Raw genomic sequence first — 15,898 nt, 5'->3', positions numbered from 1 at the left:
TGGGAGCAGCCCTGATGCCCGGGAGGCGTGAGATTTCTGCAGGAGACTCCATCCAGAGCCTCCTGGAGATCTGGAGCATGAACATCTGGTATGGGAGGCAGGGCAGTCCCTCCCCCCCAGCACACAGGGGAGCGGGCAGACCTTGGAACCCAAGCCCACGTGGGAGCCATGCTCTACCTGCGCCTGAATGTGGGGCCTTAGACAAGTGGCTTAGCCTGTTAGAGCCCCCTCCCTGCTCCTCCTGTAGACCCTGGTGCCACGTCTGGCTGGTGGGCTGGCGGGCTGGCTGAGGCCTGGGGAGAAGGGGTTTCATCTGCCTAAGTTACAGCTCTGTTCTCCATTGGGGCCGGTTGGGGGGCACTCAGACAGGCGTTGGAACGGCAGCGCCCAGCTATGACTAAGCCACCCGCGGAATGCCCGAGGCTAGGCTAATACAGCCCTGGTGGGGGGCAGAGGCCGGAAATGAATGCACCAGCCCACTGCCTTGGGCATAAACAAAGGTGGGTGCTGGCCCAGGGCCCTTCCCTGCCTAGCAGGACTCCCAGGCAGATCTGAAGGAGACTTTTAGGACCCTCCCTGGATCCTCAGCCAAATGCTTAGCGTTTAGGGCCAAGACCTCCTGCAAGCAGCCTGTTCTTGAGTTGGTTTCATTTAGGTCAGCCAGCACTGGCTGGGGACATCCTGCTCTGGGCCCAGGGCCAGCATGGGGAGGCTCAGTGCCCTGTCCTGGGAGCTATACGGTCCCGTGATGGTTTTTGAGGCTGCAGGGTATTTTTATTTATTGATTTATTGATTTAGAGAGCAAGAGAGCACAAGTTGGGGAGGGGAACAGAGAGGGAGAGAGAGAGAATCCCAAGCATGGAGCCCAATGCAGGACTCAAACTCACAAACAGTGAGATCATGACCTGAGCTGAAGTGGGTTGCTCAACCACTGAGCCACCCAGGCACCCCAGAGGCTGCAGGGGATTAAAGTAGGAGCCTCCCATCCTTCACCAGCCTGGCTTGGAGTCCTGCCTCCTCCCCTTGCTAGCTGGGCGACGCTTCCTCTCCGTGCCTTAGTTTATGTCTCTGTAGAATGGGGCTGATAGTACCTACCTCACAGGGTTGTCATGAGGATGAAATGAGTTTGTAAGGTGCTTAAAGCAGTGTCTGGCATGGAGTTGATCTTAAAAAGAAGCCCGTTATTTTGCCAACAAAACTGGGTTTATTTGGGAACGGCAGAGAATTCCAACTTGGGACGAGCAAGCTATGGCAAAAACCATAGAGTAATCTGACCAAGGAGAGGGAACATTATTTTATGGAGAAGGGGAGGAAGTTGGGAGGGGTTGTTTTTGAAGGAAGGCCCAGTTGGAGAGAAGCATGAGTTCAGACAGTTTCTCATTGGCTGAGTTGCTGGGGCAGTCAGTTTCTCGTAGGAGATGTGATGTGCATCTTTTCCTTTTGGGAGCTATAACTGAGGATTCTTTGCTGTTGGGGATTCTTCCCTTGGGACCTAATTGACCCTTCTTCCTGTAATTGGCTGCCAGTGGTGTGGTGTGAGAGCTCCCCCTTCTGGCCTCCTGGCTCCGTTTTAGCGAAGCTTTTCCTTTATTAATTTTCAGAGTAAGTCCTCTATATAGGTTAGCCGTCATCATGATCACCATTTAAAAAATGGGGACATAGAGACTCAGAGAAGTAAAGATCACAAGTCAGGCAATGGAAAAGCCAGGGAATGGACCCGCGTCCATCTGACCCCCGAACTAGTGCCCTTTTCCTATAACCAGACCTGTCAGCAGGGGTTTGGAATGAGAATATGTGGGGGAGCTCGTGTCCTGTAGCCCACCTGGACCTGTCAGCCCCTCCGTGGCTCACACCCTTACTAGCAATCCTGGGAGAGGCACATGTCAGCACCCCAGAGTCCAGATGAGACAAGGAACCTGGAGGGGAAAGACAGCCTCCGTGGCCCCTGGACGGTGGGGCAGGGCCAGGCCGAGGGCACTGTGGCAGCACGTGGGTAGGTGGCTGTCTGTCTGCTTTTGAGCTGGGGCCTGGAGAGATGAACGGCTTCCCTGTCCTGCCCTTGAGATGCTCTTCGGCCGGAGGATGCACATTGGGCTTTCTGCAGCTCGTATTTTGCAAGCAGAAAGTTAGTTTTTAAAAATAAAACAGGGCAGGCAGCTGAGAAGTGCTTTGTGAACTGGCGTGTGCACAGTCAGAGCCGAGGGTCCCCGGACAACCTGTCCCACCTGCTCATTGGGCAGACAGCACACGGAGGCCCAGCCTCGTGCCACCGCAGCTGGCTGGGGCGTGCTGGGCTGGGGGAGAGGGAAGGAAGGCTGCCCTTGTCCGAGGGCCTGCTCAGATCCTGGCTCGGTGCTGGCACCGCCACCACTTTGTCTCTAGGAAACGTGAGGCCCACGGAAGGGTGTTAAGGAGCCTGACGTCCTGGCAAGCAAATGAACCAGAGCCCAATCCTGGCTTTCCTCCCTCAGTGTTCTTCTAGGGGATGGCAGGAGGGAGGGACAGAGGGGCCGTGTCGAACGTGTGCAGAAAGTAGTGTCCGGAAGAGGACCTGAGGAAGCCCTCCCACCGTGAGCCACACGACCTCTGACCTCCCTGTGTTCATGCTCACAGGGGCCTCCCTGGGAAGGGACCCGGAGCCTCGTTTTACAGGCTGGGAAACCAAGCCTCAGAGAGGCACACGGCACTTGCCCAAAGCCACACCCAGCCAAGTAATGGAGGAGAATGGGCTCTACAACCCCCCGCCCCACCACGTGCTTTCTTCTGCATTCCCTTGTCACTATTAGGGTTAAGAAGCAGGAGCCATGCACTCTGCCGAGGAGGTCTCCAGAGAAGGGACACAGGCTTTGGAATTGGCCAGCCTTGGGCTCGAACCTGCCTTCACGACCAGCCTGCAGAGTGACATTGGGCAGGTAGCACCCCTTCTCTGAGACCCACTTCTCCCTCGACAAGGACCGAGCGAGATGACGGAGGAGGGGCTGTCGTATGGTCTCTGGGTCATTCGAGGACAGGATTCGGATCCAGAGAGTGAGTGTGGGAGGGACCCTCCTGCCTCCCTGTCCAGCCCCTTGTTGCACAGGCAGTGCACCCGAGGCCTGGAGACCCTGGGCCCCTGGGAGGCAGTGTAAACACAGTGGCTAGAGCTGGGATGAGCTTCCCCGCAGGGCCACTCCCTAGCTGTGCGCCCTTCGGTGAGACAAATCCCTGCCCTGAGCCCGCGTCTTTTCCCCCAGAAGACGTGCCGGCATAGGCAAGTGCTCAACCAATATCAGCTAATGATGCTCTTCGGACGGGAATGAGGCAGGACGCTTGCTCTCACAGTCAGAGCTTTCCAAAGATCATCAGGATGGCGGCCGACACAGCGTGGCGCTTCTGGGTTCACGGCACGGTTCAAGCACCGGCCGTGCACTGCCCGGCTTCATCCTCACGCAGCCGTGTTCGCAGACAAGGAAAGGGGGTGCGGGGAGGGTCTGTGTCCCAGCCGGGGTATGCTCCCCGGCTCGCCCCAGAGCCTGGTGCTGAGCCACTGTGTATGCTCCACCTTTGGGTGTCCCGGGGGGGCGTGACCTCCTCCTTCTGGAAGGTGGAGTGGTGGGGGGAAGGATTGCACATCAGGGGGCCCTCTGGCTAGGCCGTTTCTGGGACTTCCCACCCCTTTTCCTGCTCTGAGTGTGCAATGGCCTTGGAGCTCAGGGGAATGTGTCACACGCAAAGGGGGAGGGGTTCCTGCTGGGCCAGAGGCCCCCTCCCTTCTGGGACCCTGGAGCCAGAGCGCGCAGCCTGCTGGTCGTCTCGGTAACCGATACCCAGGCGGCCAGACAAAGTTATGGTGTGTGGTTGGGAGGCTATTTTGTCTAATATGCTAAAAGGCCTTTGGAAATTCCTGGAGCCCATCTGGTCCTAGTTACACCACAATATTGCTGTCTCTTCAACTCACAGACAAGGGAACACTTTTTATTTCTCCTTTCGGAGCTCAGGAATGTGCCTTAAACGCAGCCCGCAGCCGCCCATTTGGTTCCCCGAGTTCCTTGATCATGTGTCAGACCCATCGTCCTTTTAAATGCCCACCGCTCCTTCCCCTCGGCTCCCCCCCCCCGCCCCGCCTCAGACAACCCCTTCGAATCCTGAGGGCACCACGGGGAGGGCTGAGGCTTCAGAGGTGGGCCTGCTCGGCTTTGCGATATGCCCCCGACCTCTGTGCTTTCTTGGCCGTGCAGCAGAGACAGGAACCCCCGAGAAGCGGCATGTGGTGGTTGCTTAGTAAATGCGGGTTTCCCGATTAACTCCATGAATTTGAGGAAGTTCCTTGACCCATCTCAGCGCTGGTAGCTTCCGTAAAATGGGCTCGCACCTGTCCACCCACTCGCGGCCGCCCCAAGAACTGCACAGGTAGAGATGCTGCATCTAAGACAGCTCTGAGGAATCCAGGCAGGGCCACCTGGGCGTTTCTCCCTGTGCTGGAGTCTGTGTGATTCTTCCCTGGATTCTGGTCCCTGTGGGGCCCTCGGGGCTCCTGCTGGCTACAGTGTCCGGGGGGCTGGGTGTGGCTGCTCTGCGCTGTCTGGCTGACACACGGGCCCTCCCACCCTGCACTGGCTGGCTCCTGGCTGCTACCCTGGGCAGTTGTTGGAGGAGCCGGTACCCTCCCCGCTTCCTGAGGAACTCCTACTCCCCAGTCCCAGGCTGTAACAATCACAGTCCGCTGCCTACTCCCAGCCTAGCTGCCCTGCCCCAAAGGTAACAACGTGACTCAAGTTCAGAGCATCCTCATCCAGACCCCTCCTTCCAGGCCAGGGCAGGGCTGTACCCCCCTCCCCAACCCCCTGTCCTCTGAAGTTGGATGTAGCCGTGAACTTTCTTTATGGACTGTGAGCTCAGGGGCTTGTGCACCTCCTGGGTGGAAGCTTTCCGAGCCGGTGGGTGATTTTCTGGGTCCTCCCGTCCCCTTTGTCATGGTGATGGTAGGAGCACATTTTGAGCCATAGCATCTGTTAGTCTGGGTCCCTGAAAGCCCAAGGTGAGCAGAGTCCCCATTCAAACAGGGGTGGACATTCAGTATGAGTGAGAAATAACCCTTTGTCATTTAAGCCACTGAGGTCTTGGGTGGCTTCTTACACAGCATAACCTCGCCTGTTCTGACTGACACACGTCCCCTTTCCATGATCACAGAGGTGGTTTAGCGATGCAATGTTATTCAACCTGGACCAGAGTCCTTACCTAGACTTTTTTTTTTTTATTTTGGGGTGAGAAGGGAAGGGACCTTGTTTCTTGAGTTATAGAGCAGTCATATTTTGACCACAAAGATAAAGCCCATCTAACATATGAAAGAGTAAAATGGAGGCAGAAAAAGATAAAATGTGATAAGATGTGATAAAAATTCTGGTGACATCAAAACAGAACTGCCATGAACAGCTGTACAAGTTGTGCACTACACAATTCTAAATAGGGGTATGTGCATTGCTATCACAATGTATTTGTGTATTTATCAGGACAATTTCCCAGCAGGTGGCAGTAAAGTGTCTTAAGGAAGTGGAACTTTTCTCTATTTGGCACAAATTTGCTATACAGGCTAAAAACCATGCTGTGTCAAGTCCCCAATTTCAGTCATTAGGTGCCCAGAGCTTCCTGAGCTCAAGCTCAGTAGAATTTATTCTTTTGATAAATTGCCTTTGTTGCTGAGCCGTGCTCACAACAGAATCATTGACACTCCAGTCACCAACAAGATGCATCAAGTTTGTTTTTCACTTTCCAGAGCAGACCTTGAAGTGCTTTTAGAAATAGAGTCCAGGGGCACCTGGGTGGCTTAATCGGTTAAGTGTCCAGCTCTTGGTTTTGGCTCACAGGTTCGTGAGATCAAGCCCCGTGTCGAGCTCTACACTGAACAGCGCAGGGCCTGCTTGGGATTCTCTCTCCCTCTCTCTCCCTCACACATAATAAGTAAATAAACTTAAAAAAAGAAAAGAGATACAGTCCAACAACAAGAGAGGACACAGAACAACCATTAAAAGCAGACCTAATGGGGGTGCCTGGGGGGCTCAGTCAGTTAGGCATCTGACTCTTCATCTTGGCTCAGGTCTTGATCTCACGGTCATGAGTTTGAGCCTCGTGCTGGGCTCCACACTGGGCATGAAGCCTGCCTAAAAACATACCAGAACAAAACGAACAGACATAACAACAACAACAACAGCATCGGTTTGAGGCCATTTGTGTAGATACAAGTCATTTTCTTATCTCAATAAGCACCTCGGTTCTTACCCTACGGTGCTGTGGCCTAAAAATGGTTTGCAATAGTAATTTTTCTAGGGACACAGAGCAGACATTGTATAGACTTCATTTCCTCTTCAATGGTTAAATTATAACTATGTTGTTGCTTAACAGCATTATCTGGAGAGTTCACATATGTGTGGCTTAAGCTGGATAAATAATGTATCATCGTAAAAGAAAGGATGGTGTCCAGTGAGGTCCAGCCCCCCTGCCATTCCCAGCACAGGGGGAGGCTTCCCCACCAGCCGGGGCCCTGACCCCGCTCTGCCCTGTGCGGGATAGCGCACTCCCACGACCCTAAACGCCAGGAGTTTCCAGGAAAGGTTTAGGGGAGGCTGTGGGCCCAGGCGTCAGATGATCTGGGACGGGGTCCTGGCACTGCCTTTTTTTCTAGCTGGGTGACACCAGACAAGTACCCCCCACCCCCTCATCTGGAGCCTCAGTCGCCACTTATCCAAAATGGGAATGCTGACACCCACCTGCGGGGTCGTTGGGAGGGTCAGATGGGTGTGGGAACCACCAGCCTGTAGTTGGTGCTCAGTGAACAGCCTTCGTCACAGCTCATCCCTCTGTCCGCCCCCCGCGGCCAGGCCGTGAGGGGGCGGGGATTGGTCTGCCCTGCCAGCCTGCACTCACAGCAGGGCCTGTTGCCACCTGGTAGGTGCTCCATAAACACCCTGTCACTGTTCCAGTTGTGAGGGAAATTGGCTTGTGCCTGTCGGGGCTGTCCCTGCCCTCCAGGCTGCGGGGGAACGGGCCAGGAACAGTCTTTGGCCGGTCATGCTAGAGATCCACTTCTCCCTGACACTTCTGGGGGCAGGGGGCCCCCGTGTCCCCTCTGGATCCATGGGGCCCCCACCCCACTCCTGAGCAAGCACTCCCCATTCCCTACGCCCCTCCGGGCCCTTCCCTGCTCTCCCAGTCAGCACCTCTTGGCAGCGGGACCTAGAGAAGGGGAGCTCCCAGGCCCCTCCAGGAGCCCTGGGCCAACACAATGGTTTTTCTGCCTGAGGCTTCTGGTTTGCTGCTGGCAGCCAGCCTGGGGGGCTCCGGGTGAGACGCCAGTGGGCGTGGGAGGAACCAAATTCTCCCTCTCCGCCCAAGAGGGAGCTCTGGGATCCGCTGGACGGCACTGGTTGGGGTCCACTTCCCTTTGACCTTGGGTGAATGACTTAACCTCCCTGGTCTCGGTTTCTTTATCTGTAAAATGGGATAATCTCAGTACGGGGGGCGGCGGGGGGGGGGGAGGAGGTGAGGGGGTGGGGGGTGGGTCTTAGCCAGGCTGTGAGGGATGGATTAGTGGGCCCAGGCCAAGCACTTACAACAATGCCTGGCAAGTAGTGAATGCCCCAGAAATGAGTTGTCACGATTATTATGACCGTAAGTCGTTCCTGGCGGGCTTCTAGTGGCGCAGGGCTGTCATTCCCCATCTCCGAACCTCAGTGTGCCCAGCGTGTGGGAGGCTGTGAGTGCCCCGAGGCTGTGCGAAGGAGGCGGAGTGTAGGTGAAAGTTGCCTTCCTCCCTCCCCTCCCCCCCACCCTTCCTCCATTCCTTCTTCCTTTAGCCTGGGAACTGGCCCCGAGGCCGGGCGTGGGCCACCTGCCCCCTGGGAGGGTCTGCCAGCTCCATCAGCCCCAGAAAAAGTGGACCCGTGGGCCCCGGGGTATTTCACGTCCCACCTCCCTTTGCATGGGATTAAAAATGGAGGCCTGAGAGGGACAGGGCTGGCTGCTGAGCAGATGTTAGGTCCAGCAGAGCTAGGTGTGGTCAGCCAGGTTCCCCTGGGCCCAGCTATGGGAACAGGCTGTCCCGACTCTCTGGCTGCCGTCCCCTGCTGTTGTTTGGAAGAGAGAGCAGTTGTCAGCCACAGCCCCACCCGCCCCTTGGCTCCCCTGTCTCCTTGGCCTGCGCGGCCCCTACCGGTGGAGGTCATGCTAGGTGACCTGGGGTAGCCCTGCTGCCCCCAGGACCTCGGTCCTTCGCCTCCACCTGCACACCAGTGCACGGAGCTGCTGTTCTCTGAGTGCCCCTCCCCCCCAAGACCGTGGGGCAAGAGGACAGGAGGTGTGGCGCAAAGGGCCGACACTTGGCGAGTGCCCGCTGGGCACCAGGAGCCACTCGGGACTCCACACCCCTGATGGCATCTGGGAGGCAGACACAGGCACTGCCCTTTTATGAGTGGAGTGTGCACGTCCGGCGGGCGGGGCGTCTTCCCTACCACAGCCTCAGCCATCCCACCTCGTCCACCACCTACCCCCTGCCCTGACCCAGTGTGGGTCTGGGCTGGGCAGAGCGGCCCCTGGGCCGCGCGGATGGACCACATTCCCCAGAACTGCGCAGGGTTGCAGAGCGAGCCGCGAGGGCCCTCGGGAAGGGGAGGGGCTGGGGGAGCGCGTCCTGGGTCCCGGGCGGGCAGATCTGGGAGAGGCAGACCCCAGTCTCATTCCTGTGCGCTGGAACTGGGAGAGGCAGCAGAGCCCAGCCTTCTCGGCAGCAGGGGAAACTGAGACAGGAGCCCCCTCACGGGCCTGAGGAACATGGCTCCTGTGTGGACACTCGGGCCCCAGGGTCACTGTGAACCCGGGGCTCCAGGCCACTGACTCCAAACCCTACCTGCTGGTGGAAAGGAGGCTGTGGCCCGCTTCGTCACTGGTCAGGTCAGGCCCAGCCCCAAACAGGGAGAGGCTGCCTTGAGGGGCATTAGAGACTGGGTCCTGAGTTCAAATCCCACCCATGTCACTTCTTAGCTGCGTGACCTTGGGCAAGGCCCTTCTCCTCTCTGAGTCCCCATGTCCTCTTCTACAAACAGGAGAGTCATGCCCTCGATTTGTGAACTTTGGACACAGTGCGCACGAAAGGCCCAGGGTGTAGTCGATGCTCCGTGCCTCTGTCCTCCTCCACCTTCACTTCCCTGTCTAGGGTGCCCGAGGAAGCGGGCACGGGTGATGCTCGTGCTGGCATCGGTTCCCAAGTCCCTGGAAACCTCTAGGCCAGGCCTCAGCTGCCTCTCCCAGACGATGCCAGCCCAGGGACACGTTCTCTGCCCATGGGAACTTGGGCCCATCCCAGGAACGTGGGCCGGATGGTGGGAAAGAGAGGGCAAGGTGCAGGCTTGACCGGGGCTCTGCCAAGGTCTCCTGGTCACAGGATGGAGAGTGGGCCCTGCCTGCTGAGCCCAGTGCCAGGGGCTGGTGGCCAGGGTCCAGTGCGAACCGTGGCGCTCCCCACTGAGAGCTGGAAACAGGAGCCTGGAGAAGCCTGCAGGCGGTGAGTAAATATTTTCCCAAAGGATGCTGGAACAAAGCTCACTCAGGGAGCTCCCTATGGTGGCTGGACACATGGAATGCTGGGTGGGGGGAGGGAGGCGGCACCTGCCGACAGTGGGAGAGGGTGTCCAGCCAGGGTTGACAGTCAGACCGCAGGGCCGGGGACTGGGACCAGGTGTCTTGGCCTGGGGCCGAAGCTCCAGGGGCCAGAGCTCCCTCTCCGGGAGGGCTGGCAAGACGCAGCAGGCCCCAGTGCTAGACCTCAGCATGCCCCCGTGCACGTTAGAAGAAAGTGCCCCCTTGGCAGACACAGCTGGCACGCTCCACCAAGTGCCCATGTCACTAGACACGGCAGCCCTGGGCATCCTCAGAGCTGATGCCTTCCCAGGCTGATCCTGAAACGGCAGCCTCCTTAGTCAGGGGCTGGGGGGGGGGGCGGGGGGCGGGCTTGGATCACAGTGCCCCCGCTGACTCTGACCCACGTCCTCCCTCCCTCCCTCCCCAGCAACTTCAGGCCTTGCGGTGGGGGTCGGGTGACCTTTCTCTCTCAGACACCCTGGCCCCAGCATGATGGAGGTCCTGCCCTGGGGCCCTGCAGCACCAGGGTTAGACTGTTTACAGAAACTTGTGATGACTTAGGACAAGAGGGAAGTGAGAGTGGAGTGTCACCAGTGGGAGACCACGGAGCTCACTGTGAATGACCGGCTGCCCCGTCGATAGCCGTGGGCTCATGGGCTGCACCTTCACCCTGTGCTCTCCTGCCTCCCTCCCTCCTTGCTTCCCGGCACGGCAGAGATGCCCCCCGCCTGCGCCCCTGGCCCTGGCCTGCCCCCCTCTTTCCCTCCTCCTCCCCCAGGCTGGGGAGGTCTCTGAGGGGCACCCAGCCCTTTGTAGTTTGAGCTTTGCAGAGATGTGGAGAGTCCCCTGCTCTTCTGGGCCTCTGTTTTCTCAACTCTGGCTCTTTCCACACTGTTCCTGGGGACTTCTCATTGGATTCCGAGGCCTGCAGCGGGAAAGGCTGAGTGGCCAGCTGCCCAGGTGGGGACAGAGCTCTGTCCCACATCTGGGAGGCCCCTGCCCTCCAAGCATCCCTTCCCACCCATTAAAGAAAGAGCTTTGCAAACATGCAAGCTCATTGGCTTTTCGTTTTGAAAGAGTAGCTATTTTTCACACAAATATGTTATTTATTATTTAAGAAAATAGATGTATATTCAAACAAGTTTTCCATTCTAGTTTCCAAATATCCAATGGTGATATTTACAACTCGCATACACTAAAATTGTTTGAAGTTCTCAATGCTATTTAAGAGCGTAAAGAATAGGGTCGCCAGATAAAATGTGAGTTTGTCCTACGTGGTCTTTGGGACACGCTCATATTACAAAGGTTATTTGGTAATTATCTGAAATTCAAACTGAACTGGGCATTCTGTGTTTTTATGTACTAAACCTGGCAGCCCTATCCGAAGACTGTGAGAGCCAAATATCTGAGGACCGCTGGTATGATGTACAAGTGTTATTCTGGGTAATAATCCAGAGATTGAGGGAGATCACTAGTTCAGTGTGGTTGGGGACACAGTGACATTGGGTGGACCGTGAAGGGGAGGGAGCTCACACAGGAGTCTCTGTGACTACCAGGGGCCTGGTCCAGGCTTGGGTGTTAGAATCGTGGCAAGGAGGGAGGGGGACGTGATCCCCCGTCGCCCTCAGATATGTTCTGGGAGGTCGAACATCTCTAGCTCCAGGAAGTGGGGCACAGGGCAACTCAGGAACGGGCCCGTATTTGTGTAGCTCGTGTGTGGCCATCAGGAGCAAACCCCCCTGGGGGGGGACACCAAAGCCCACGCTTGGCCTCTCTAGCAACTTTCCCAGCTGCAGGACAAGGGCAGGCCAGCGCAGAGCCTGCTGGTGATAGACACAGGGCAGGAAGCCTCCTTTCTCCCGGGCTGTGGAGAAGGCCGCGATGGGGGCCGGGGGCAAGGGGCAGAAGAACAAAGGCCGTTTGTGAGACACAGATTTCAGGCTGGCCCCGTCCGCACGTGGGATGAGGGTCATCAGTCTTGGCAGAGCAGACACGGGTTAATCCAGGCCGCATGCCGAGCCTGGGATTCCTGCTGGAGGGGGGCTTGGCCACTAGGTTGCATTTCCATGGCAGTGGGCTCATGACCATCCGGGCTGGGAGAGTGAGGAAGGGACCCTGACAAGTGTCTTTCTGGAATAATAGGGCAGAGCCAGAAGTGTCCTCATTCTCAGAGATGCCCCCCCCCCCCCGGGGCTTGTCCTGCCACTCATGTCAGGGGCCTGGTGGTTGCCCTGGCCAGGATGCCGTCGGGGTGGCGACCCGATTGGTAACCGGCCTACCAGGTGGGCCGAGAGAAAAAGACAAAGGCTCCAGCCACAGCCCTGTGTGGTGGTCACAATGCTAGGCCCGGGCAGTAGGAGAAAGCCTCTTTCACAGCTGATGCCACTCGAGGACCACGACGGACCAAGGGCAGGCGGTGGGACCAGTTTCTCCTGGCACAGCCCACAGGGGGTGTGTGGACTGTACATGATTTGATTTGAATCAGTAACAAACCCCACCAAAAGGCGGTCTGCTTTTTATTATCACCATGCTCTGGGAATTCTAAAAAAGGATCAGTGATAAAAATATTCCTCCCTGTTGTAAACAATTACAGTAGATACTGTTAAGTTTTAATAATATAGATGCGTGCCACAGATTCGCATGTTTTCTAATGTATAAACTCCCCCTACACAGACACGCAGACACGTGGGGACTTAACAGCGAACATATGTTTGGAGGGCAAGTTTGTGACAGTTTGGAAGCCTTCAGGCAATTTCATTCATTCATTCATTCATTCGTTCGTTCGTTCATTTTTAAGTAGGCTTCATGCCCAGTGCAGAGCCCAAGGTGGGGCTTGAACTCACACCCCAAGATCAAGACCCGATCCGAGATCGAGAGTTGGATGCTTAACCCACTGAGCCACCCAGGCACCCACGTTTGGGCAACTTGGCGTCTCCACCCGCCTGTGGCACCATCTACTCTCGTGTGGGGCAGTGAACTTGAAACAATCACTAATTGCACAGTTATGATAACGATGGAAGGAGCAGTATTTGACTTGGGTCCTTTCTGTGTGACCACACAGAGTTTTTATTTCAGCTTAAAATTTCGTACACTGAAAAGAAATGCAAACTTGGAATGAAACGCTTTTGCTGGGTAAGTGCACATGTTTGTTCACACATAAAATATTTCCATTTTGTGATTATTACAAGCAAAAAGTTTGGCATATAGAGAACAGGGCTTGTGAACAGTGATCCTGAGTGTCCAACACGCTAGGTCGGCCACTGGGTCAAAGCAGCCACAGAAAGAGCTGAATTGGGTCTGAGAAACTGAGTCCTACAGAAGGTGGCTCTAAATCCCAAGTCGGAGTAGAAGGCAAGGCTGGGCCGGGGAGGGGGCTGCTGAAGGCACAGCTGAAGTAGGAGGAGGTAAGAGGTCCCAAACTGAGGCTGTGGATGGCCAGGTTCCAGATGGAGCCCAGAGAGGGCTGGGGGCAGCTGTGACTGGGACGAGTTTACCAGAACCACCACTCCCACTTTCTGCACATTGTATCTCTGTTAACATGACCTTTGGCTGCCTCTGCTTGGTGGACAGCCCCACCACTCTGCAGCAAATGATGACTGTTCTGCCAAGCCCTAGCTCCTTCATTCTTTCTCTGCACTCATTTGTCTGACACCAAGGGCAGGACAGCACGGGAGAGGGGGCCTCAGAGCAGGGAGCATGCCCTGATGGAATGCCCCCTGTGCACCCTCTCTGCCACCCTCTGTGGACTGCGCCTCTCTGGGGCTTCCCACCTGGCTCCTCCCCAACCCTTTCTCTCTGGTTTCCTCTTGACTGGCTTCACCCCCCTCTTCACCCCACCCCAAGGTTCTGCCTCCATTCCCTGACTTTTCCCACCCAGATCTTCTGGAAATTTCCCTCAATCCCACATGTTCCTTTAGCCTCTCTCTTTTAGAAACCCCAAACCTGGTTTGGCCCAGAGCACTCCCCTGAACTCCAATCCTGCTTCTGGGCGGAGCCCCGATGGACAGTCATACTCAGCACGTCCATCCCAGGCTCACCCCTGCTCCCTGAGCTGGCTCCACACCCCGTGCCCCCCTCTCCTCCTCCTCAACGTCCCCAGTCACCAAGCCCAGCTGGTTCTGCCTCTGTCGTAGCTGATCAGTGTCTCACCTCTCCAGCCCCCAGCCTCCTGACTGCTCCCTCCACCCCACCCCCCAGGCCCCATTCCTCACCCTGGTCACCACTTCCTGCACATCCGTGTTGGGCTCATTGTCAGCTTACTGAGTTCCTGCTGCACACTCACCCCTGGGTCAGGCTCTGTGGGAGATCCATAGGGCAGATAAAAATGCCGTCCCCTTCCCAAGGGCCTCACCAGCAGCGGAGTAAGGAGAGCTGTCCCACCCTCTCCCTTCCCTCCCTCCGTCTGTCCCTCCAGTCACCTCTCCCTTGCTCCAGCCCCCTTCCCTGTCTTTTCCTCCCTCCATCCGGCCTCTGTCCATCCCTCCATCCCTCCGCCTAGTCCCCTCTCTACCCATCTCTGCCCCCATCCGTCCCTCCATCCACTTATTTATCCATTTGGCCCCGTTTTGTTCCAGGCCTTCAGCTGGCCGTGGGGGGTCAGTCATGACTCAGGTGTGAGGGTGATCAGAGCTGTAAGGCAGACACACAGGGGCGGGGGACCAATGCCTGAGCCGGGTTCTGGAGGGTAAGTGGGAGTTTACCAGGGAAAAAGGCGAGGAAACAGTATCTGCAAAGGCACGGGAGTTCGAACGGTGTGGTGTGCAAGGGGGGCAGATGTGTGGGACTCGAGACAGGGAGTAGGGGAGGGCTGAGCCTGCTCACACGGGCCTTGAAGGCCAGGGTGATGTGGTCAGACTCCATCCTCAAGGCACTGGCGCCGAGGCAGGTTTCTAGGGAGAGGAGTTCTGCGGACAAGGTGCGTTTCCAAAAGCGCCTCCTCATGGCCGCTTTCTGGGCAGATCAGAGGGGAGCCAGGCAGCAGCAAGACACAGTGAGGTGGGCACAGGGGTCTGCGTGAACCAGAGGAGAGGTGGGAGAGCAGAAGAATGGGGACACAGGCCAAAGGGCCACACTCATCCTGCTGGCGAAGGACTGGTTGTGGGGCTGGGCAGATGGCGGTGGGGACCCAAGAGCAAAGTGGGCTGGAGGTGGGGTGTGCGGCTGAATCACCACGTTTCTCTTTGAGCATCCAGCCACCACTCACACCGTCAGGTTTTCATTCGGTGTCTGTTATGCAGCCCGAGAGGCCTGGGTCTCTCAGGCCTGGGTCAGCTCAGGTCACATCACGGCTCGTGGGTTCGAGCCCCGCGTCGGGCTCTGTGCTGACTGCTCAGAGCCTGGAGCCTGCTTCAGATTCTGCGTCTCCCTCTCTCTGTGCCCCTCCCCTGCTCGTGCTCTGTCTCTCTGTGTCTCTCAATAATAAATAAACATTAAAAAAAAAGTGGCAATGATATTCATGTTGGGGAGGAGGGGAGGCGGCTAATGTGGTGGCACTGGGGCGGGTCCTGTCTGTTCCCAAACCTCTAAGGCATCTAATCCCTCTGCAACAGGATGAGGGCTCTGCACAGCCGATGAGCATGCTTGTTTCCACAGACGCCCTGGGCCTTGCTGTGACCTCCGCGCCCAGCAGAGGGACGCTTGTTGACGGCAGGAGGGAACTGGTATGGAAGTGAGACCGGCGCGTTCAGCTCAGGCTCTACCTGCAATTTTAGGTAGAAGTTGAGTTTGCATATTGCGTATACAAGTTTACGGGTGTGCGTCTACTTTATCAGATGAAGGAAGCTCCCTTCTGTTCCTGGCTTGTGAGGAGATGCTGCCCTGAGGAAAGACATTTTTCTCCCCACACCTATGGGGACGCCCGTATGGTTGTTCTCCTTTCGCTTACGTACGTGACGAACGAAATGATTTGCTCTTCCAGAGTTAAGCCGGACTCGTGCCGCTGGATAAATCATACTTGCACGTGCTGCATTACCTTTTTAGAGATGGCTGGATTTGGTTCGTCCCTATTCGTTTAGGATTTTTGCCTCTGTGTCTCGGGATGAGTCTGGCTTGTGCTTTACCTTCCCATACTTGCGGGGGTGGGTGGAAATCTTCTATTTCTCAGCACATCCACACCCCGGCCACGCTCATGAGCTCAGTCAGCAAAGCTGGACAGGGCCCCAAGACGGAGGGCCCTGGGTGGGGCCTTGGGTGGGCATGAGCCCATCTGTGCAGCCTGGAGGGCTCTGGGGGGAGGGTTCATGATGTGTGAAGTTGGTGACTCCTGGCAAAGTCACTGAGGGAGTAGAGA

This window comes from Felis catus, chromosome A2 (genome assembly GCF_018350175.1).
Source record: "Felis catus isolate Fca126 chromosome A2, F.catus_Fca126_mat1.0, whole genome shotgun sequence".
NCBI classification, from domain to species: domain Eukaryota; kingdom Metazoa; phylum Chordata; class Mammalia; order Carnivora; family Felidae; genus Felis; species Felis catus.
The sequence above is the reverse complement of the archived record's forward strand: the minus strand, read 5'-3'. Positions refer to the sequence as shown.